Source organism: Plecotus auritus (genome assembly GCF_963455305.1).
Source record: "Plecotus auritus genome assembly, chromosome: 7".
NCBI lineage: Eukaryota > Metazoa > Chordata > Mammalia > Chiroptera > Vespertilionidae > Plecotus > Plecotus auritus.
Genome location: NC_137774.1, coordinates 37,975,981 through 37,999,718, shown reverse-complemented (window position 1 = coordinate 37,999,718; position 23,738 = coordinate 37,975,981). Strand labels below are relative to the sequence as shown.

General features: G+C 50.6%; 1 pseudogene across 1 annotated transcript; it reads right to left on the bottom strand.

Annotated features, from left to right (window-relative positions):
* Positions 1-206: 206 nt before the first annotated feature.
* Positions 207-22,313, bottom strand: LOC308252545 (phosphofurin acidic cluster sorting protein 2-like; annotated as a pseudogene). Its single transcript has 9 exons — positions 22,305-22,313; positions 16,760-16,870; positions 14,309-15,166; positions 13,286-13,540; positions 12,758-12,935; positions 3,776-4,078; positions 2,963-3,511; positions 1,765-2,076; positions 207-1,534 (listed from the first exon to the last, which is right to left on the bottom strand). The product of its transcript is annotated as a phosphofurin acidic cluster sorting protein 2-like (transcript).
* Between the last annotated feature and the right edge of the window lie 1,425 nt (positions 22,314-23,738).

The window sequence follows — 23,738 nt, the reverse complement described above, 5'->3', positions numbered from 1 at the left end:
CAGCACTGCCCGCCTGACCTCCCACCACCAGAGAGTTCTAGGTAATCAGCAGAGCAGTTGGGGGCTCCCACTGGGGGCACTACATTAGTTTCTGGGTTGTGAGCACATTCGCACTTAAGAAGGTTTCTTTTTGTGTTTCCAGGGTCGGTCTCTGTACTAAACTGAAACGTCCACAGAAAAGCAGCTGGGCCCTCCTGTGCTTGGCGTCAGCAGGGCCACAGGCAGGGCTGGAAGGTGGAGTCGGAATGTCTGGAGATGCAGATGGGGAAGTGCTGGACGTGGGAGGACCCCGGGCTGCCAGCTGGAAGAACTTCAGGTCATTCCACACCACACCTTTGATGAGGACCCGCAGCATGTTCTGCTGGTGCTGGCCCTGCGGACTAGGCAGCTTATGCACTCCAGGCACTGGCTTTTGGACTCCACAATCTTGTCCTTGGTTTTCTTGGGCAAAAACAGCACCTTCTTTTTCTTCTCCTTGGTGAGCACTGTCATGCACATGGTGGGTGTTGCTGCAGCCTCTCCCCTGCTGTGCAGCCTGCTGACCTGGAGAGAGTGGAAGGTGCACTTGAGGGTGTTGTTGGTGGTAGGCAGGTCTTTCTTCTTCGAGTCTCTCTTCCTGTCTGTGGGCTGGGCTGCAGTCCAGTAATCCACCTGCCGCTCCATCAGCTTCGTGCCATCGCCCTGGCTGGAGGTGGACAAGCCCCAGTCACTGACGGGGTGCAGAGTGGGGTGACAAGGCCTCATTGGCAACCAGAGGTATGGAGAGAGGGATGAACGAAAGCATGCTGCATCCCAAGGGGGCCCATTATCTGAGTCTCCTGACGTGTCTGAGGACTGTTGCACTATCCCAACTTTCACCCCCTCCCCGAAGGGAATGAACCATAAGGACTCCTCGTGGGGGCTCTTCTGCTTGTAGGAGAGCACGGCTTCCTTGACGGGCAGTTGGTAGGCACAGTTGTCCCCATGATGTACTGTGTGATTCTCATCACGATGTCCAGTGTGTCCTGCATGGCGCTCTGGGCCTCCAGCTTGTGGAACAGGTCCCGCCAGGCCAGGTCCTGGAAGAAGCTGTTGTAGAGGTAATGCATGGAGCCCAGGTGCCTGGCCACAGGGTGGGAACCCAGCGGGATGACCAGAAGTGCATGTATCCCAGCCAGTCGAGCATCTTGTAGGACAGCAGCTCCAGGAAGATGCGCAGCACAGCGCTGAAGTAGTGGTGCCCCTACCACCAGGATCTTCACCGGCTTCGGGGGCTGGGAATTATAGTGACAGTATCTCTGTATCTGCCAGATGATGGAGCTGAAGGCTGCCTGGACGTCAGCCATGAAGCAGGTGCACAGCAAGGCAGCGTGTGCCCTTGCAGGGTGTCCAAGGGGAACTGACCCTGCCAGTTGGAGGTGTTGACGAGGATGATGTTCTCCGGCAGCTGGTCATCAGAGATGAGGATGTGGTTCAGCTGGTTGTACGTGGTCTTCCTGGGGATCTGCAGCTGACTCCCTGTGTCCGGGCAGCGCTCATTGTCTAGGGCCCAGGCGTCATCAAACTACGGCCAGCTGGCCACATGGGCCCGCCGAGGACATTTATCCGCCCCACTGGGTGCCGCTGCCTGTCCTGCTTAGCAGCCGACTTGTCCCAGGCCTGCAGTGCGCATAGGAATTTGTTCATAGTTGTTTTTTTAAACTATAATCCGGCCCTCCAACGGTCTGAGGGACAGTGAACTGGCCCCTGTTTAAAAAATTTGAGGACCCCTGGTAGGCTGTTGACCTGCTTGTTCTGTGGCTGTGCCATCTGCCGCTCCTTCAGGTACCTGCCCCAGTCATGGTGGCTGGGATGCTTCCCCTTGGCCTTGGTGGAGGGGATGATGAGAGCTTCGGTCTTGGTGATGCACCCACTGGGCAGTAGCTTCTTGGTGAGCATGTCCAGGGCTGAGGTCTCTACCTCGGGGCTGTCCTTGGGCTGTGCTGGCTGCTGCCCTGGGTGGGCATGCTCTGAGGCGCTAAGTGGGAGACCCTGTCACTTGGCTATTGCTGCCTGGGCTTGGTCTTCTCGGGCACTGCGGCCAGACTAGGAGGCTCCTTTGTTTTGTTAACCTTCACTGGAGGTTATTTTTCCACTGATTTTTTAGAAAGTTGAAGCGAGGGGGAGAAACAGAGAAGGAGAGAAGCATCAATGTGAGAGAGACACATGGATTGGTTGCCTCCTGCATGTGCCATGACCAGGGCTGGAGATCAAGCCTGTAATCGAGACAGGTGTGCCCTTGACCAGAATCGAACCCGGGACCCTTTAGTCCATGGGCCAACACATTAGCCCTCAGTGAAACCTACAAGGCTTGGAAGCTCCTCCTGGAGCTGGGCACCTTGGATGCTCCCCATGTCCTTTTTCGAACTGAAATGTGACAGGCCTTCTCAGTATGGCCAGAGCTTAGGCTTGATGGTGCTGAGAAGGCTGTCATCTTCCTCCCTGTCTAGGCTACTGTCGCTGGTTCTCCAGCATCTTAGACAGAAGGTGCAGGTCCTCCTCCACTCGGGGACATGATCTGCAGGGTCCTGCTCTGAGTGTAGGACCTCCTCTGACACTTGGGCCCTGCTCAGCCAAGCCATGACATTCTGATTTAAATTTGGATGCCTTGTCATGGACATGGTTGTGACTTTCAATAGTCGCTGCTAAGTGGGCTCCCTCATGTCAAAGTCGTCCTGGTCTGGGTCCTACCCATGGGCGGCATCTTCACTGGCCTCCTGCTCTGAGAAACTCTCATACTCCTCCTTTGAGTAGTGATCTGTGGACTTGGCCTTGGGCCGGCCTGCATGGCACTGTCCTCATGCTAGTCATGGAGAAGGTACAGGCCCAGGAGACCTTGGGGTTGAGGGTGCTGTGGGCCACCGTGTTCCAAACACTGTCGATGGGCTATTTGATGCCTGAGGCTCATGTGTTCTCTCACACTTCGTCCAGATTTGCAGGCTACTGTTGGCTCCGGGCCCTGTGGATGCTCCCCATCTTTGTCTGTGAGCTGGAGTGTGCCAAGCCTTCAAAGTACAGCCTGAGCTTGGGCTTGGGAGTGCTGTTATCATCCTCCATGTCTGGGTCACTGTCGCTGGAGTTTTCTAGTGTGTCGAATAGAAGGTCCAGATCCTCCTCCAACCTGGGGACATGCTCGAGTCCACAACCTCCTCTGACACTTTGAACTTGTCCAGCCATGCCACGACTTTCTCCTTGATATTTTGTGGCCTGGTAATGGACGTCTTTCCTAATATCCATGGCCTCTGCTTCTTGGGCATCCCCATGACAATGCCCTCCTCAGCCAGGTCTAGCCCATGGGTGGCATTGTTGCTGGCCTGTTGTTCAGAGGAGAAGCTCTGATATACCCCCTTGGAGTAGTTAACCCTTGACTTGGCCTTGCATCTGGCCTGTATGGCACTGTCCTCTTGGAGGATGAGCTGGCTGACAGGGAGCACATCCACATCTCAGCCACTTTGGCAGAAGCCTCCTTGATGCTGCTGCAGAGGCACAGCCCCTGCCACCCTTGAGGGGTTGCTGCCTGACCTCGGCCATGTGGATGGTGCCCACAGAGAGTGTCTTGTAGCTCCAGATGATCTGGTTCTTAAAGCACTTCCTCCAGTGCACAGGACCTGTAGCTTGTTGTAGGTTGTTGTCTTCTCCCCTGAGGAAGTTGGGGTCTTGCAGTGAGGTCAGCCCCAGGTCTGTCTCCAGTTGTCCACTAGGGAACAGCACACTCTCATAGGATGTGCTTGTAGCCCTGCATTTTCATGGTGATCACCATTGATATGAGGTTGGAGCCCTGCATCTTCATAGCAATCACCATGGAGATGAAGTCCTTCTCCAGCTCTTTGAAGACCACCATCTTCACTAAGGTCAGGTTGCACAACCTGGGCACAAATCTGAGGCTGGGGCTGTCCAACTCCTGGGTAGCAAACAGGTTCTTGGGCATTGGTGTGTTGAGCCTGGGCACGGGGCTGGCGGTGCAGGGGGTTGTGGAGACCAGGACTGTGGGCATCAAGGAAGCTGCAGCTGCTTGCCCCATGCAGGTCCTTTCTGTATTCTGGGGTGATGGTTTCTCTTCCTGTGTTGGGACAGAAGAGAGACATTCCATCAGGGGCAGCTTATGAACTGCCAGGTGGCTTGGGGGCTATAGTTCAGACTGAACCCCTAAGCACTCAGTGATTATTGTCAGGAGGTGGGACACGAGTGATCCAAGGACAGTGTGTGTGAAAAGGGACCACATGCTCACTGACTAGTTCAGGGAAGGCCTGTGCGGTGTTCTTGCAAACTCAGAGACCTAAAGTTATTACAAAGGATGTTCTGAAATGAAAACTTTTAAGCTAAATGCAGTTTATGGTGGGTAGTCATGTCCTAGGCTGGCATCTTCCCTGACAAAGGTCAATCTTTACCTTAACTGAGCCTGTCTATTGTCTATTGGCATCTACAATAACATATCTTTGGGATGTCAAAGGAATTTCCCTTTTTCCGGACCCCTCAAAGCATAGACAATGCTCTGTGGAGACCACAAATGCCCTCATTGTACCCGAGTTAATTGTTGACTTGTAACTCTCCTATATCCACCTATGTGAAAGAAATATGTCTGTGTCATTTTAATGTTTATCCAGTCACATAGGATTCCCCACTTTGATTTCTCTGGGACCCTAATGTATCACCACTGGATTTCATGTTACCAACATCTCCTGTTTTGATTGTAATGTATAAAATAAGATGCACAACCGCCATTCTCCAGAGCATTCTCTCAATCCACTGAGTTTTTCTTCCCACCAATTGTTGACAGCTGGGCTTAAATAAACTCACAAAAATTCTTCACAAGTTTGAGTGTTTCTTACTTTGACACTTACTTGGCGTAGTGGGTCAGGATTCCAAAGAACTGCCCGCCCCCCCCACCACACACACACACACACACACACACACACACACACACACACACACCCCGCTTCCCGGACCATACTGTGGACCCGGTGCCAGGATTCAACAAAAGACCCATTGAACCCACTGGTTCCCCACCCATCAGGTGAACCTGGGTGAATTGTGCCTTAGATCTAGGACTTTCCCTTACTGGTGGTAGAGGGTTTGATTTATTTGAGCTGTATTTTTAAATATTCTAGGTGTAACTAAGATTAAGCGTTGAGGGAACTTAGGCTAAGACAAGACAGAAGGAACAATGTGTGGCTGGTTTTATATTGTGGCTTTCCAATTGGAATTGCTTTCTGAGAATCTGAGAAAAATTAACCTTTGCTGTATAAATTAAAGTTGAACTCGATCAGCTCCAAAAATACAGGGGCATGTCCTCCCTCCAGCCTGAATATCGGGTATTCTCAGGTGACTAAGAATCTCTGTGGAGGTGTCAGGTCATTCCTCATGACATGCAGGGTCCCCAAAGCAAAGATTTCAACTCAACTGCAATTAAAGTGACTGGTTCTGGTGGGGGAGCACCCATAAGTTTTGGTCAACTAGTTCCCTGAACCCTCTGGTTGTTTTAGACAGCAGGGAGATAAACCAAGGCAAATAAGAGGGTTGAATGTGACTTGAGGGGTGAGAGCCTCATGGAGCTCAACCATAAGCAATGCATGTTGACCAGCTACATTATATAACAATCCTAGAAAATTTGCTCAGATTCTGCAGATATCAGAAAAACAAACAAACAAAACAACAACAATAACACACACACACACACACACACACACACACACACACACACACAACTACAAAACAACAAAAACAAAACACACCTAAAATTAACATGGGATTGTGCCTCCAAGGCCAGGAGATGCCAGATCCCAGCCCTCATTAATACTCCTGATAGGAAGCTTTTACTTGCAAGTGCTTTACAGAAATGGGAAGATTTAACTAGAAAATATTCTACTAAAAATGGCCAAAATGCAGTTTTATTTGCGTGTCTAAATTAATTTTTGGCATGCAAGAAAAATGCCAGGTCTAACATTAAACTGAATGAATGAATGGAAGCATATCTTGATTTGGAAATGAGGAGATTCAAAGGAGAAGCACATATAAATTCTTTTTTAAAAAATTAAGGAATTAGAAATTTTAGAGAATGTCTCTGAACTCTTCCGAAGCTAATGAATGCCAACACCCTATTCTTCTGCCTTCTCTAGTTCCACCACTATATCCTTCGCCCTTTCCCTCCATTCTTCCTTCCCCTTCAGTCCCCTCCACTACCACTCCCCACTGACTTAAGGAATAATGAGAATAGGAATTCCAACAGCTTCCTTTGGAGAAAAGCTTGTCTCAGCAAAAGAGGAACCAGCAATTGTTCCTGATTTTCTCAATGACCCTGATGGGTTCACAAAGACATTTAACTGTTAGAACATGTAATCCTGGCTATTCTAACCAATTCCAATGGATATAGCTAATGGTTTCTGCCAGCAAATGCAACACAATTTCTAAATAAGGTTTCCAAGAAAATTCCTGTAGCGAAGTCTGCCCACTGTTAGAATCATAGGAAACTGAAATAGGATGTAGAAAAAGGAAAAAAAAAACACAAAACAACCATAGGGTTGACCCAAGGGTGTTTCTCCTTCTCACTGATAGTTTGGGAGAAGTGAAAATGATCATAGAAAGGGAAGCCACTAAGACCCCTGTAGATACTGGGGCTACTTTATTTGTTCCTAACCACATCCAACTAAGAGGAATTTTTATTTTATTTTATTATTCTTTTTATTGTTTAAAGTATTACATATGTTTCCTTCCCGCCCCCCCGCCCCCCGCCATGGGTCCCTCCCCAGCCACTCCCAACCCCTTGCGCATGCTCCCACACCCCCAGTGTCTGTGTCCACTGGTCAGAGTAAAGCTTCTGTGCAAAAGGCAGGAATATTTAACCAATGTCTGTTTTTAATCAAAACCTGTTTCCAACTAGGGAATGTTACAGCAATATTAGCAAATATATATCTTTGCTAATAAAATCTGCCCCAATCCAACTGATAGGGAGAAGTGTTTTGTTTGTTAATTTGTTTTATGAAATCAGTGATACCCATACTTGCTTTTTATAGAAGGGTAATATGCATTTAGAAATAAATGAACAAGATACCGAACCCAACAGAGCCTCAGATGAATCCAGCAGGGTGTCCTTAAAGTTGGGGTCCTGGCTGCACCCAGGTTTCCTCAGGGGCTCTGGAAAAGGATCTGCTGGTGGAGTCATGCACAGACATGGAGAGGCATGGGGGAGATGGTGAGCATTCAGCAGGCAAGATGGGCATTTGGCCAACATTTGTCTGAAAAGGAGCCCAGAGTTGGAACCACATACATGCACCTCTGTCCTATACCCACCCAGGGGGGAGGGAGCTGGGCCCCTTTGTTCTGAGGTCAGGCTTATGCAGTTCTGAACCCAACCCTCAATGGAAAATGGGGAAACTGGTGTCCATAGAGTGGCAGATGCTACCCAATGTCCATGACATTCAGAGCCCAGAGTTCAGGAGTGTTCAGACCTTCCAGGCCAAGGATCCCACCTCTCCAGCAGAGTTGGTCTGCACATTAGAAATCCTGACATACTGGGAAGCTCCTGCCTATTCTTCTGTATCTAGGGCCTAGGGTGGGAGGGAGGGGGTGCTTTGCTCTGGGATCCAGAAAGAGCACTAGCTCTTTTTTTTTTTCCAAAGAGGAATTTTTATTTTATTATTTTTTTATTGTTTAAAGTATTATATATGTTTCCATTTCCCCTCATGGACCCCTGCTCAGGCACTCCCACCCGCTAGCACATGCTCCCATACCCCCAGTGTCTGTGTCCATTGGTTATGCCTATATGCATGCATACACGTCCTTTGGTTGAACTCTTACTCTCTCCCCGCCCGCCCCCTCACTCTCCCCTGCCTTCCCATTGAGATTTGAGAATCGGTTCGATGCTTCTCTGTCTCTGGATCTATTTTTGTTCATCAGTTTATGTTGTTCATTATATTCCACAAATGAGTGAGATCATGTGATATTTATTTTTCTCCGACTGGCTTATTTCGCTTAGCATAATGCTTGCCATGTCCATCCAAGCTGTTGTGAATGGTAAGAGTTCTTTCTTTTTTCACAGCAGCACAGTATTCGATTGTGCAGATGTACCACAGTTTTTTATCCACTCATCTGCTCATGGGCACTTAGCTGTTTCCAAATCTTAGCTATTGTGCTGCTATGAATATATGGGTGCATATATGCTTTCTGATTGTTGTTTCTGATTTCTTGGGATATATTCCTAGAAGTGGAATTACTGGGTCAAATGGGAGTTCCATTTTTAATTTTTTAAACAAACTCCATACTGTTTTCCACATTGGCTGCACCAATCTGCATTCCCACCAGCAGTGCACAAGGGTTCCTTTTCCTCCACATCCTCACCAGTATTTGTCCTTTCTTGATTTGTTGATGATAGCCACTCTGACAGGTGTGATGGTATCTCATTGTGGTTTTTTTTTTAATATATTTTTATTGATTTCAGAGAGGAATAGAAACATCAATGATGAGAGAATCATTGATTGGTTGCCTCCTGCACACCCACTATTGGGGATCGATCCCCCACCCTGGGCATGTGCCCTTAACTGCAATAGAACCCTGGACGTTTCAATCCGCAGGCCGACACTCTATCCACTGAGCCAAACCGGCTAGGGCACTCATTGTTGTTTTGATTTGCATCTCTTGGATGATTAGTGGCTTTGAGCATATTTTCATAAGGACAAGAGACATATGAAAACAGAATTTTTTTTCTTGTGACTAATAAAAAGAATTTTATTAAACTCACTGAAGTCCACATACAACCATCATCACTGTGGTCTGGCCAGTGAGATGTGCTGATACCTCCACTCTGGGGCCCTGAACCACACACCCCAGAACCACCTGGATGTGGAAATTGGCAGCTGTTAGAAAGGGGGAAATGGAAGTCATGTCCACCACAGGCCATTTCAAATAAAACATTGACTTCTGGTTCCCACTCTGACATATAAGAGCTTGGAAGTCCTTACGCTCATTCTTACAATAAAAAAAAAAAAAAAAAAAAAGATGAACAATCCAAAAAACAGAAACTCTTTTTCAATCCATCTGAAATTAACTATGACTGTGAAGTACAATACAAGCTAGCCTATCTTCCTGATAAGATGGAAAACATCTTTTCCACTCAAAGTGAGAGACAAAATAAAAAAGCATAAGAGAAGACAGATCTGAACACAACAAAATGTAACACCTCTATTGGCAAAACACACATCAAATTGAGACAAATGGTAAGCTAGAGAAACCATTTGCAAGTTACATGGCAAAAAGGTGATATCCATAACAGTTCAGATTTCCTAGCAATCCAATGGAAAAGAGGGCAAAGGGTCTCAAACCGAAATTCCAAAACAAGGACTAGGCCAAAAAAGTATGTAAAAGATATCCAACTGCAGTTTAAACCAGAGTGAACAATTCAAATGAAAATATTGCTCTTTCTCACCCTGGACAGGGTGCCTCATCAGTTGGTTGGGGAGTCATCCCATACACCAAAAGGTTGCAGGTTTGATTCCCGGTCAGGACACATACCTAGGTTGTGGGTTCTGAAAATGTTCTGGAACTAGAGAGTGTTTGTGATGTTATGGAACAGTTGCAAAAAATTGTGAATGTACTTGATGTTGGAATTTATACTTGGAAGGATCAAAGAACTAAAATTTATATAATTTAAATTTATTTTAATATAATATTTAAAATACATTTTATTTTACTCAATAGTATAAGGAAAATGCACTAAAGTCCTAAGTATGTGTAAGATAAACACAAAAATGTTTTAAATTGCTATTATTGGGGAGGGGAAGCCATCTCTGCCATGGCAGCTGAAACAGGCTGCCGCCCAGGACCTGGGACCACAGGCCTCGCAGGAGCTGAGGCGAGTTGCTCACAAGCTGAGGTGGGTCCACATCTGAAAATTCAGTGACAGCTGTGCCTGGAGCCTGCTCTGGCTCTGGAGACGGCACCAGAGTTGGCGTTTCCTCTTTAGGTGTTTCTTCATCTTATTCTGGAGCTGCTTCTAGATATCCAGGAAGAGAATATGTTACACCATAACTGCCTTTTGTGTACCTTCCAAGGAAGGGAACCTCCCATCTCCATCACTAAAATCCCAGTTCAAACCCAAACCCAGGAAGTCCTCCAGACTGCAGGCCATGGGCACTGACCTGAGCAATTCTGTGCTCCTGCCTAACCCCAGCCTCTGGGAGCTCTTCTCTGTGTGGTCCAGCCCCATCCCACCCCCTCACACACACCACCCTCTCTGACTCCGCCTCCTTCTGTGTCTCAGCCTCAGTGGGCTCAGGTGCTCCAGCTGTGAGGGAGATACTGGGCCTGGTTTGGCAGGTCTGGGACTGGAAAGGTGAGCTCTATGGAGGCCAAAAGCGTGATCAGGCTGGGAAATTCTGGTGGCCGATAAAAATCTTGAGGGTACTGGTCCAGCCAGATGCCCAGAGTGCAGAAGATGGCCCCAGGAAGAGAGAGAGATGGACACCAGGGTCTGAGGCCTGGCCTTTCATTCCACACGACCCTCCCAGAGCACCACTCAGAGAGCCTGGGGTCCTGTGCCTGCTGCTCCTGCCCATCCAGAAGCCAGACCTACTCCTTGTCCACCTTCATCCTGGCAGTCCTGGCAGAGACGCGCCTGGTCACCCAGGAGGGGCTGGCAGAAAGCCCTCCTAACTGACAGCTCTGGATCAGTGAGGGAACCACTTGTACCCCTTCTTCATGGGAACCTGACATGCTCTCTCAGTGTCCCTGTTCCCTCCCCATTACCCTCCCACCCAAATGTCAACTCCATGAGGACAGGGAGGGCTGGTGTCTGCTCTGTTCATGTCACTCATTGACACACAGTAGGTGCTCCAGGAATAGCTGACCAATGAGCGAACAAAGAAAAACCGTCTCCACCTCTGCCGACCCAGAGACCTCCTAACACCTCAGACTTTGGCTCCTGGACCTACATGCTGCCTAATTCACTAGCTGCCTGATTCACTAGCTGCCTGTGGGGTTCTTCTCCTCCCGTTGACATTTACCTCCCATGGGTAGAGAGCAACAGCCACACTGCCACTGAGGAGGTTCTACAGATTAGTGAGCAAGGTCCCGGGATAGGGGTACAGGCAGGGCTGGGATTAGGAGTGGACGGGTATGAATTTTCTGAGGGGCTCACTCTGTCCACTGACCTCCCCACTCGCCCACACCACCCATATCCACATGCACAGCTCTCTGATTCATGTCCTTTTCTCTAGGAGAAGCCCTCAGACCTCTGCCCTCTTGCAGAAATCCCACCATGAGTGGGATCCAGGGTTCTGCCAGCACCTTGAATTCACACTCCCCATACTCCTCTCCTGGCTCTGACCCAAAACTGACTCACGTTTTCTGCTGGAACAGAGGTCCACCGTCCTCTGCACAGTACGGGAAGATGCGCCATAGGTAGAGGAGGCCAGGATGATGTCACATCGGCTGTCCTGTGGACACTATAAGCCTGTGACTGAATCGCTGAGCCAACTGCAGAATCGCTCCCGATTAGAAGGAAGCTCTGCAGTGCAGGCTTGGGGTCTGCTCTGAACACTGGATATGGTCAATGCCTAGAGACATGTCTGTACCTGGCAGACTTCTCATATATTGGCTGAGTGAGTGAGTCCAAACCAGCCCCATCTCAGATAGCTGGGCTAGCCTGGGCCCCACTGCTCACCCCTGGGGTTTCTGATCTGGCTTCACCCAGGACAGGGACCCATAATGGAATTTCCAAACTCTTTATCTAATGAAAAAAGTGCTTAGCCCTAGGCCTTGAGGAGAATCACGAATTTGGCAGAGACTTTGTCAATCGTAAGAGAAAATGACCAATTGGCTCAAACACAGCCCCTCCAGCAGACCTCTCCATTGTCCAGACACCCAGAGGCACCCCACTGAGACCCTACAATAACCTATTGGGCCTCATTTCTCCCCATGTTCCGAGGAACAAAGACTCAGAGACATGCAGTGACCTGAAGTTTCACAGCAAACAGGTGGTCAAATGACCACTGTGCTGTGCAGGGGCAGCGGCTCACCTGGTACATGGCTGGTCCCTCACCTGTTGTAGCAAATGCTCTATAATAACAACGAAAAGTGGGGACAAATGTGGGATCCCTGCCCAGGAAGGTGGGCACCGGTATTTGAGCCCAGGTGGTCAGTACCACACTGGTCCTTTGCTTTCTCTCTTCTGTTTTGACTTGTGAGGAGGGAGTTTATTGGACACCACGAGAGGGTGGGACTGGGGCCACTGGGCTGGTTGCAGCTAGGCCCAGGGCTGGCTGACCAGCCCCCGTGTTCTGTCAGGTGCTCCCATGGGAGGCCAGCGCTGAGTCGGGCACACAGTGAGGCTGACTCCCCGGAAAGCAGAGTCCTGGCTTCCAGGAGGGGCAGGTCTTGATGGGAGAACCTTTCTCAATGGCGGTTTCTGGGTCCTGAGGGCCATCACCTTCAATGATTGTCCAGATCAACCCTGTCTGCCTGACCCCCCACTCGCCAGAGCGTTCTGGGTAATAAGCAGAGCAGCTGGGGGCTCCCTGTGGGCTCCACCACGATTCTTTCCAGGTTGTGAGCTCATTCACACTGAAAAGGGTTCCACTTTGTGTTTCCAGAGTCTGTCTCGGTGCTAAACTGAAATGTGAACAGAAAAGCGGCTGGTCCTTCCCGGGCTTGGCCAGGGCAGGGGAAGGGCAGGGGACGGGCAGGCTCGAAGGTGGGATTGGAGCGTCCGAAGATGCAGGAGGGGAAGTGCTTGACGTGGGAGCTTCACGTTGTTCCACTCCACGCCATCAAAGAGGACCCGCAGTGCGTCCTGAGGGTGCTTGGCCCTGCAGTTCAGGTGGCTGATGCCCTCACGGCACTGGCTCTGGTACTCCACGTCCTTGTCCTTGGTTTTCCTGGGCAAACACATCACCTTCTTGTTGTTCTCCTTGTCCACAGTCATGGACCTGGAGGGCGTGGCTGCAGCCTCACCCCTGCTGGGCAGCCTGCTGAGCTGCAGAGACTGGAAGGTGCACTTGAGGGTGCTGTTGGCAGTAGCCTGGTCTTTGTTCTCGGTGTCTCTCTTCCTGTCTGTGGGCTGGGCTGCCGTCCAGTAATCCACCTGCAGCCCCATCAGCTCAGCACCAGCACCCTGGCTGGAGGAGGACTCGTCTCCACTCACAGAAGGGGAGGAGGGAAGGATGTGTGAGGCCTCCTTGTTTGCCACAGACCTGTGTGGCGGGGTGGACGACAGCACGCTAGAGCCCAAACGAGCCACATAATCTCAGTGTCCTTATGCGACCCAGAATGGTCCCACAATTCCAGTTCCACCACCCCCACAAAGGGAATCATGGTCAAGGAATCCTCATTGGGGCTCTTCTGTTTGTAGGTGAGTGTGGCCTCCACGATAGGCAGTTGGTGGGCACAATTGGCCCCTGAGATGTACTGTGTGATTCTCAAAACCAAGCCCAGCGTGTCGTGGACAGCCCTGTGGGCCTCCTTGTAGAACAGGTCCTTCCAGGCCAGGTCCTGGAAGAAGCTCTTGTAACAGTAATGCACGGAGCCCAGGTACCTGGCCACAGGGTGGGAACCCATCAGGATTACCAGGAAGCGAATGTAGCCCAGCCGGGGGGTGGGGGGGGGGGCAGGTTGTAGGACAGCAGCTCTAGGAAGAGCCACAGCACAGCGCTGAAGTACTGCTGTGCCCCTGCCACCACGATCTTCACAGGCTTCGGGGGCTGGGAATTGAGGTGACAGTACCTCTGTATCCACGAGATGATGGTGCTGAAGGAGGCCTGGACCTCAGCCTTAGAGCAGGTGCACACCCCAGGCAGCATGTGTTGCTGCAGAACTCAGACGGGAACTGCCCCTGCCAGTCGGAGGCGTTGAGGAGGAGGATGTTCTGGGGCAGCTGGTGTCAGAGATGAGGATGTGGTTCAGCTGGTCATACACCATCTCCCTGGGGATCTGCAGGTGGCTCAGCGGCTCGGGGCAGTGCTTGTTGTCCAGGCTGTGGACCCACTTGTTCCTGGCTGTGCCTCCTGCTGCTCCTTCAGGAATGTGCTTCAGCCCCAGCAGCCCTCCTGCTCCTCTGGGATCTGGTGGAGGGGATGAGGAGAGACTCGGTCTTGGTGATGCACCCACTGGTTGCTTGGGGCTCGTCTTCTCAGGCACATGGGTTGGACCTGGAGGCTCCTCCTGGCACTGGCACTGTGGATGCTCTAGCTCTCCATCTGAGAGCTGGGCTGGGACAGGTCTTCCAAGTATGGCCTGAGCCAGGGCTTCAGGGTCCTGAGGACACGCTCATGGGCCACTGTCACGGTTCCCTAGTGAGTCATACAGCAGATCCAGGTCCTCCACCTCAGGGACCTGCTCCGAAGACTCCTGCTCTGAGTCCAGGACCTCCTTCCACACTTGCACCCTGCGCAGCCACGCCCCAACTTTCTTGTTGGCATCTTGTTGCCTGGTCATGAATGGCGATCTTACTTCTCCTTGGCGCTGCTTTTTGGGCGCCTCAAAGTCGAAGTCCTCCTCCTCCTGGTCCTGCCCGTGCCTGGAATCATGGCTGGCATGTTGCTCCGAGAACATTTCATATTCCATCTCTGAGTAATGAACCCTGGACTGGGTCTTGGGGCCGGCCTGCCCGGTGCTGTCCTCGGGGTCAATGGGCTGGCTGGACAGGGAGGCGATGCTGACCTCACCCACGTGGGCACATGCCTCCATGATGGTGCTATGTAGGCTCAGCATCTGGCCACCCTCAAGGGGTCGCTGCATCACCTCAGCCATGTCGATGGTGCCCAGGGCGAGCTTCCGGTAACCCAGGATGGTCTGGTTTTTACGAAGCTGCTTCTGCTGCAGCATGATCTGTAAGCTGTTGCCTTCTCTCTTTAGGAAGTGAGGGTACTGCAGTGAGGTCAGTGCCAGGTCGGTCTTCACGTGACCGCTAGGGGGGGCAGCAGAATCTCATCTGACCTCAAGATGTTTTTGGAGCCCTGCAGTTTCACAGTTATCCCCACAGCGCTGAGCTCCTTCTCCAACTTCTTGTAGATCAGAAGCTTGGCTAAGGTGAGGCTACACAGCCTGGGCACGCAGGTGGGGCTGGAGCATTCAAAAACAAGTTCATGGGCACTTGTGTGTTGAGTGCGGTGAGCATGCTGTCCAGGCCCGCAGGCGCCAACATAGCATTCTGATTTCTACCCTGTGTTGGGAGAGGGGGCACATGCCATCAGAGGCAGCTCATAAACTGCCAGGTGGGTTGGGGGCTGCAGCTCAGACCGAACTTCCAGGCACTCAGTGATTGGCAGCAGGAGGTGGGACAGAAGTGACCACAGGTGCCACATGCTAACCTGGCGGTCCTGCAAACTCAGAGACCTAAAGTGACCACAAAGGATGGTCTGAAATTAAAACTTAACTAAATGCAGTTTGTGGTGGGTAGTCAAGTCCTAGGCCTACATCTTCCCTGACGAGGGTCAATCTTTACCTTAACTGAGCCTATTGTCTTTTTGCATCTAGAATAACATATCCTCTGAATGTCAACACAATTTTCCTTTATTCAGATCCCTCAAAGTACAAGCGCCGCTCTGCTCTCTGCAGAGACCACACATCCCCTCATTGTTATTGGGTTCGTTGTTGACTGTTAACTACCCTGCACACACCCAAGTGAAAGAAGTACGTGTCACCATTTTACTGTTCATCCAACCTCAGAGTTTTCCCCACTTTGCTTTCTCCTGGCTCCCTAGTCTATCACCAATGGATTTCATGGGACCCACAGAGGTCTCCTGTTTGAATTTTAATGTATAAAATAAGGTGCAAAGCTGCCATTCTCCAGAGCATTATCTCCATCCATTTGAGATTTTGTTTCCCAGCAATTGGTGACACTTTGGCTCAAATAAATTCACAAAAATTCTTCACAGGTTTGAAAATTTTTTACATTGACATGAGAAAAGATACTTGACAGGAAAAGTAGAATTGTAGGGGAGGAATGATGAAACACATTAGTACCTTAGGTCATTTCTTAGCAGAGGATGGACAGCACCTCCCTGTATTAACAGCATCAGTCCTGGGATTTCTGACAAAACATCTCATTCTAAGATGGGAACACAGAGGCTTTTCCTGGGGTGGGAGGGTCTGGATATTAGGACAATGGGGTGGGACTTGTATGTGATCCCACAATTGACATGTCAACAGGGCAGCACAGCTGACATGTCAACAGGACGGGATCATATCCAGGTCCCACAGCAGTGAAGAGATGGATCGCTAGCCTTGATAACAGGTCTCCCTCCTGGTATGTTGTGCAGCCCAAGGAGACCCAGCTCCTGACCTGGAGGGTCTATGGGGATGTGGTTCTCGGGGCAGCAAAGGGTAAAGCAACAGACTTGGTACCTTGAGCACCATGTCCTTTTGGCAAAAGCATCCCCACTAATCACGATGATGTGTAAGTGTGGGAGAAGGTGTGTAAGGATTGTCAGAACAACATGGACACGTGGAGATGAGAGTTAAAAAGAGAAAGTCTGTAGAAAAATGAAAAAATACTCTTGACTGAGAATAAAGTGAAATGGAACAATGTCTCTCCTCTGATATTCCTAACACTTTGTGGGCAGTGACTTTGCATCTCTTCTGAAAGGGGCTGGACAGTGAGAGTGGGTTGTGGGGAGGATACGGGCCCCAGATTCCTTTGGAAATTGGACTCTAGGAGGGACCTAGGGGCCTAGCAGAGCAGCTTCTGGAACCCAGGGCTCTCTTCAACTACATGGGATCCTGGAGTCTGGGTCACCTCAGCACCTGCACTCACCCCGCAGCCGTGCTCCACACTGAAGGAGGTATGTGGCACCTGTGCCTCCTGCAGGGGCATGGAGTTGAGGACCCCATCTGATGCCTCCGGTCTGTTCTCCTGTGTGGAGCTCTGTAAAGACAGTTCCCAGTCACCAGGGGAAAGCCTCAGAGCCCTGTTTTGCTGGTTCTGTGACCCCTGTGACCCTCCACTCCAGACACACACACAGTGTGATCCGTTCAGACCTCCACTGCAGAGGAAAAGGAGTGACAGCCTGAGGGCTAGGACTCCCATTGGCACAGATAAGTGACCCCTCTGGAAGCCCATCTCCAACAGCCTGCCCTGCCCTGCCCTGCCCTGGGGTGTGATCACAGCAGAGCCTCCAGGTGATCTGCTGCCCCAAAAGCTGTACCTGCCCCAGGGGTCTCCCTTCAGGTTCCTCTTCCCAATACATGAAGAGGAGGGGATGTGGGTTGCACAGGGATGGTGCACAGAGGTGGCCTGGCCTGAATGGGTCTGACCCAGCCCACCTTGTGTTACCTGAGGCCATATTTTTTAAAATGGCCAAAAACATCGGGGACGAGGGTTGAACCAACATCTGCACTGTCTGGAAAAGCTCTCACTGCGGGGTCTCCGAAAGCAAGAGCACCAATCACTGGGAACACAGCAAGAGAACATCTTGCATTGGCAAATGCCTCTTGGCAAGTGAGCTGCCTGTGGGGCTAGATGTGGGGGCCTGGTTACAGGGTTTCCAAGTTCTATTGGTTAGTGACCTCAGTACCTGGGATTGTCTTGCCTGAGTCCCCTCATCTCATGACAGCTATGCAAATAGTCCTGTGGGCGCTGTCAGTGGACCTCTCTTCCCCGTGAAGCACCTGATCTGTACACAGTGGCACCAACACACCCCTAGCCCCCTAGAAACTCTGGGTGCAGCCAGGATCCCAGAGTTGAGGAAACTGACCTAGGCTCAGACTCGACCCCTCATTCTTACTTCTTCTGGATCCTGGATAAGTCATTGTGCCTATCAGGGCCTGTCTCTCTCCTGCCTGCACAATGGGTTATGCAGCAAGTGCTTCTGAGGGCTGTTCAGGCTAATGTGGGGAGTAGCTGTAAAGTAGGAGGAGGACTGTCACATGTAGGTAGTGCCTCAACCTCTTTTTCCTTCCTGTTGTCACCTCCTCTGAGTCTGCTTTTCTTCTAATCCTACCCAAGATCATCACATCTAGAGTGTGTGTGTGTGTGTATGTGCGCGCGCGCGTGTGCATGCCAGTGCTCCATTTCTGGATCCCAGAACAAAACAGCCCCACATAGGGAGGAACAGGCAGGAGCTGCCCAGTAAGTCAGGATTTCTAATTTCCAGACCAACTCTGTGGGGGAGGTGGGAGCCTTGGCCTGGAAGGTCTGAACATTCCTGAACTCTGGACTCTGAATATCATGTACCCTGTCCAATCCCTGCCTGACTATGGGCTTCTGTTTCCCACTTATCCAATGAGGGTGTGATTCAGGACTGTGTAAGCATGAGCTGAGCATAACGGGGCCCAGCCTTAGCTTTCTCCACCATGGGTGGATTGTGGACTGAGGTGCACCTTTGTGATTCCAGATCTGGGCGCCTTTTCAGACAAATACTGTCTAGGCTGCCAAATGCTCACCGTCTCCCCCAGGCCATTTCCATGTCTGTACACGATTCCACCAGCACCGCCTTTTCCAGAGCCCCTGATGGAACCTGGGTGCACCTAGGACCCCACCTTGAGGACACACAGCTGGGTTTATCTCACGCTCTGCATTCTGACCATCTGTGATCCTGGGCAAGGTATGGACCTCTCAGGTCACCGGTTCTCTCCTCAGTGACTCCCCATGGTCTTCACCTTCCTAATGTGGTGTGAATGTGTGCCCTCCCCTTAAGTGTGGGTGTCAGTAGTGACTCCATAGAAGATGGCAAAAGGATTCAACATGACCTCCATGATTTGGTTCTAAAAGTTAGTGCCTAGCCCAGCCAGAGTGGTTGAGCATCATTCTGGGCACTGAAAGTTTGCTGTTTGGTTCCTGGTCAGGGCACGTACCTAGGTTGTGGGTTTGATCCCTAGTTGGGGTGCATACAGGAGGCAACCAATTGATACTTCTCTCTCACATTGATGTTCCTCTCTCTCTCTCTCTCTCCCCCCCCCTTTCACCCCCTCCCGCCCCGCTCTGCCTCAAGTCAATTTTGAAAAAGAAATTTAATTAACAATTTTAAAGCAAATTCATTTTATTTATTTTTTAATCTTTATTGTTGAAAGTGTTACATATGTCCCCTTTTTCCCCCATTGATCTCTTCTAACCAATCCCTGCCCCCCACCCCAGGCCTTCACCACCCTATTGTCTGTGTCCCTGGGTTATGCTACATGCATTCAAGTTCTTTGGTTGATCTCTTCCCACCCTGAAAAGTTTTTTAAAAAGTCAGTGCCTACCACTTGCTCACTCTGATCTGTTCTCTTCCCCACACACACACACTGAGGAATAAGCCTCTGTGCTGTGAGCTGCTATCTGGAGAGACCCACATGGCCTAGCACTGAATGAGAACAACAGACAGAGAGGAAGTCAGGCCTTCCATCCAAACTGAATCCCAGAGTCCCCCCGAGTGAGCTCAGACCCTCAGTGACACGGATCCTGCCTCAGGTGACACCACAGTAGTTCCAGCTGAGCCATGTAGGATTTCTCGTCACAGACGTGTGAGCTAAGAAGTGTGTCTTGGTTAAGTCTCTAATGTGGCGGAACTCTCAGCAATAGATCACTAGCACGGTCGTCCCACATCAGGCCCTGGCCCTGCCCTCCTATCTCCCTCATTTTTCTCCTTCCAGGTCCCTCCAGCCCCCACCCTCTCATTTCTATCACCCTCTGCCTCTAGTTTTGAGGATGGCTGTGAAACTTAGGAAAGGACCCTGGAAAGTAGAGCCAAACTGAAACGTGTAATTTAAAATAGGAAACAGCATCTGTTGAGACCACAGTTCTGAGCTTCCAAGGTGAGGAGACACTCCACGCAAGGCGGGTGGCTGTTCCTCCAGGCCCATTGCCAGTGCGCACAAGTGCACTGACCATCACCACAGACCTCTAAGGTAGACCTGCCCCTTGATTTCCAGACCTCCATTTAATTTCACAAAGCTTTCATCGGCTGCCATTGTGAAATCAGGATGAAGAGGGTAGACAAGTACTTACTCTTCTTTCTGGTTTAGGAATTGCATCCTAAAGAGAGTCTGTACAGTGTTCCCGCGATGGGCTCACGTTCTCAGTGCTTATGGTCCTCAGGGTCAACGTTAGCACTCCTCACACTCCATTAGAATTTCCTTTCTATCCGTGTCACCAACAGGGCTGAAATCCTTGAGAGCAGGGACCCTGGGGGTGGTCCAAAGTTAATACCCATTTGTCCTGAGACATTTTAGCTTGTGCCATGCGGGGTGCCGTACAAGGCTGTTAGTCTATCCTCACCAGGGTGGTTCAGAGCATCGAAAAGAATTGATTCAAAAGGAGAAGCCAGGCTGATCCACAACCTCGTTCAGCCTTGGGCCATGAGAAGGAATGGCCGCTGGGCTCTGGTGAGACAGAAGAGCCTCAGGAAAAAGCTCAGCTGAACCAGGGCTCAGGGGCTGAGGGCGGAGAGAAGCTCTGACCCCAGAGGAGATTTGGAAGCGGTGCCTGTGGAGTAGATGAGTGTGGACCCCGGGCCCTGGGACATTCCCTGTCCCCTCTTCAGTGCTATGGGCCAACAGAGGAGATGCTCAGAATGCTGTTCAGTGCAAGTGGAGCAGGGTGGAGTTTCTGTCCAGGTGCAGGTGGCAGTCAATGTTCAGGAACTGCTTGCTGCTGGTTAAACCCTACAGCATTCTGCAACTTGGACGCCAGGGGGCACTTAAGACCATATTTTGCCCATGTACTGGTGGGAGATGAAGTCAAACAAAATGTGGGTTCCCAGGGGCAGCCCTGACATAAAGGGTCCCTGCCCCAATGCTCATCAGTCAATTTCCCCCAAAGTCCCATTGTCCTGGGCCTCAAGAACATCACATTTGTAGAGCAGATGCTTCCTGAGAGACTAATTATTCCCAACCTATAAGTCATAGTAACACGCTGGAGGCCCAGAAGAAACAGACTTGCTCAAGGCTCTGAAGGTTTATAAAGTTAAATTTTATAGAATCTAAATTAAATTTATGTTTAAGAATATTTCATTACATTTTCTTTAAAATAGACTGTAGATTACTCAATAGTATGAGAAAAATAGAGTAACATTGTTAGCATATATAAAATAGACACAAATATTTTAAAACTGTATCTATAGGGCTTGTAGGAGCCCCATCTGCCATGGCAGCTGACATGCGCTCTGGCCCAGGACCTGGGACCACAGGCTTCCCAGGAGCTGAGGTGAGTTGCCCACAAGCTGCAGGTGGTTCCACATCTGGAAGTTCAGTGACGGCTGTGCCTGGAGCCTTCTCTGGCTCTGGAGAGGGCACTAGAGTTGGCATTTCCTCTTTAGGTGTTTCTTCATCTTGCTCTGAGCTGCTTCTGTAGATACAAGAAGAGAACATGTTACCACCATAACTGCCTTTTTTGTGCCTTTCTAGGAAGGGAACCTCCCATCTCCATCACTGAAGTCTCAGTTCAAGGCCCCACCCCAGGAAGTCCTCCAGACTGCAGGCCACAGTCCCTGACCTGAGCGATTCTGTGCTCCTGCCTAACCCAGCCTCTGGGAGCTCTTTCCTCTGTGACCCAGCCCCATCCCCTCCCCACTCACCCACACTTCCCAAATCCACATGCACAGCTCTCTTTGACTACCTCCCTTTTTTCTAGGAGAAGCCCTCACATCTCTGCCATCTTGCAGAAATCCCACCATATGTGGGAACCAGGGTGTTGCCACCTTCTCCAAGTCACAGTCCCCATACTCTCCTTAAGGCTCTGATCCAAAGCCCATTCACTTTTTCTGCTGGTCCAGAGACCCACTTTCTGCTTCAAAATATGAGAAGATGCGGGGATACTTCGAGGAAGAAGTCACATTGACTGTCCTGTGGACGCTACCTGCCTGTGCAGCCTAGTGTGACTGAGTCACTCCTGACTAGAAGGAAGCGCTGGAGTGCAGTCTGGGGACAGGGCATTTGCTGAATGAATGAGCCCAAACCAGCCTCATCTCAGATAGATGGGTGAGCCTGGGGTCCCATTTCTCACCCCTAGGATTTCTAATCGACTTGACCCACTACAGGGATGCATAATGGAATCTCCAATCTCTTTATCACAAGAGAAAATAGCTTAGCCTAAGGCCTGAGGAGAATCACAAATAAGGCAGAAGCTTCTTTAAGAAGAAAATGGCCAATTAGAACAACCATAGCCCCTCCAGCCACCTCTCCAGTGTCCAGGCACCCAGAGGGCCTTTTCCCAGGAGGAACCACCCCCCTACCCCCCTGAGTCCCTACAATAACCCTATGAGGCTGGGCCTAGGCTCTCCCCATGTTCAGAGAAACAAACACTCAGAAAGATGTAGTGACCTGAAGACTCACAGCAAGCAGGTGGCTGAGTGGCCACTGTGCTGTGGAGGGGCAGGGCTCACCTGGTACATGGTTGGTCCCACACACGTTGGTTAGTAGCAAATGTTCTGTATTAACACAGAAGGGTGGGTGGGGACGATGGTGGGGCCGCTGCCCAGGAAGCTGGGCACCAAGTACTTGATCAGTTTGCCCAGTCACTGTTCCTGGGCAGCCTGCACTGTACATCCTTCTATTTTATTTTAATTTTGCAATGTAAGTGTCAAGTTTATTTGGAAGCCTGAGTGAGTGGTGTTGGGGTCAATATGAAGGCCCAGGGCTGGGATGTCTGGCCTCCATGTTGGGCTCAGGATGCCCCCCAGGGAGGCCAGTCCTTGGCCTCTGGCCACCCAGCTGTGAGTCTGGGCACAGGATGGAGCCAGCACCCTGGGAAGCAGAGTCCTGGCTCCAGGGAGGGCAGGTGGAGAAGGTGAGGACAGTTCTCCCTACGTGGGTCAGGGTCCAGAAAAACAGACTTGCTCAAAGCTCTGAGGGTTTATAGGGTTAAATTTTATAGAATCTAAATTAAGTTTATGTTTAGGAATATTTCATTAAATGTTCTCTAAATACACTCTATGTTACTAAATATCATAAAAAATACAGTAAAATTGTAAACACATGTAACATGAACACAAAACGTTTAACACTATATCTAAATAGGGGTGGGGGTGCCCTTTCTTCCATGGCAGTTGTCAATCGCTGTGGCCTGGGTTCTGGCACCACAGGCCTCACAGAAGTTGGGTGAGTTGCTCAAATGCTGCAGGTGGTTCTTCTGCCTCTAGAAGTTCAGTGAAAGCTGGGCCTGGATCCGGCTCTGGCTCTGGAGAGGCCACTTGGGTGGCGTTGCCTCTTAAGGGTTTTCCTGATGTTGCTCTGGAACGGGTTCTGTAGATCCAAGAAAAGGACATGTTACCACCCTCACTGCCTTTTGTGTGCCTTCCAAAGGCACACTCACCCACACCACCTCCAGAGGCCTCTTCCTCCTCCTGTCTCGGCCTCAGTGGGCTCAGGTGCTCCCGCTGTGACTGGAGGTACTGGGCCTGGTTTGGCAGGTTAAGGACTGGAAAGTTGAGCTCTATGGAGGCCAACAGCATCATCAGGCTGGGAAATTCTGGAGGTGCTGGTCCAGCCAGATGCCCAGCGTGCAGGAGATGGCCCTGGGGAGAGAGAGAGGTGGGCAGCAGAGTCTGAGGTGTGCCCATTCCTTCCACACGGCCCTCCCAGAGGTCCTTTGCCTCCTGCTCCTGCCCACCCAGAAGCCAGACCAACTCCTTGTCCACCTTCAGTCTGGCAGTCCTGGCAGAGACGCGCCTGGTCACCCAGGAGGCGCTGGCAGAAAGCACTCCTAACTGACAGCTCTGGATCAGTGAGGGAACCACCTGTCCCCTTCTTCAAAGGAACCTGACATGGTCTCTCAGAGTCCCTGTTCCCTCCCATTAGGACTGAGAGGGCTGGTGTCC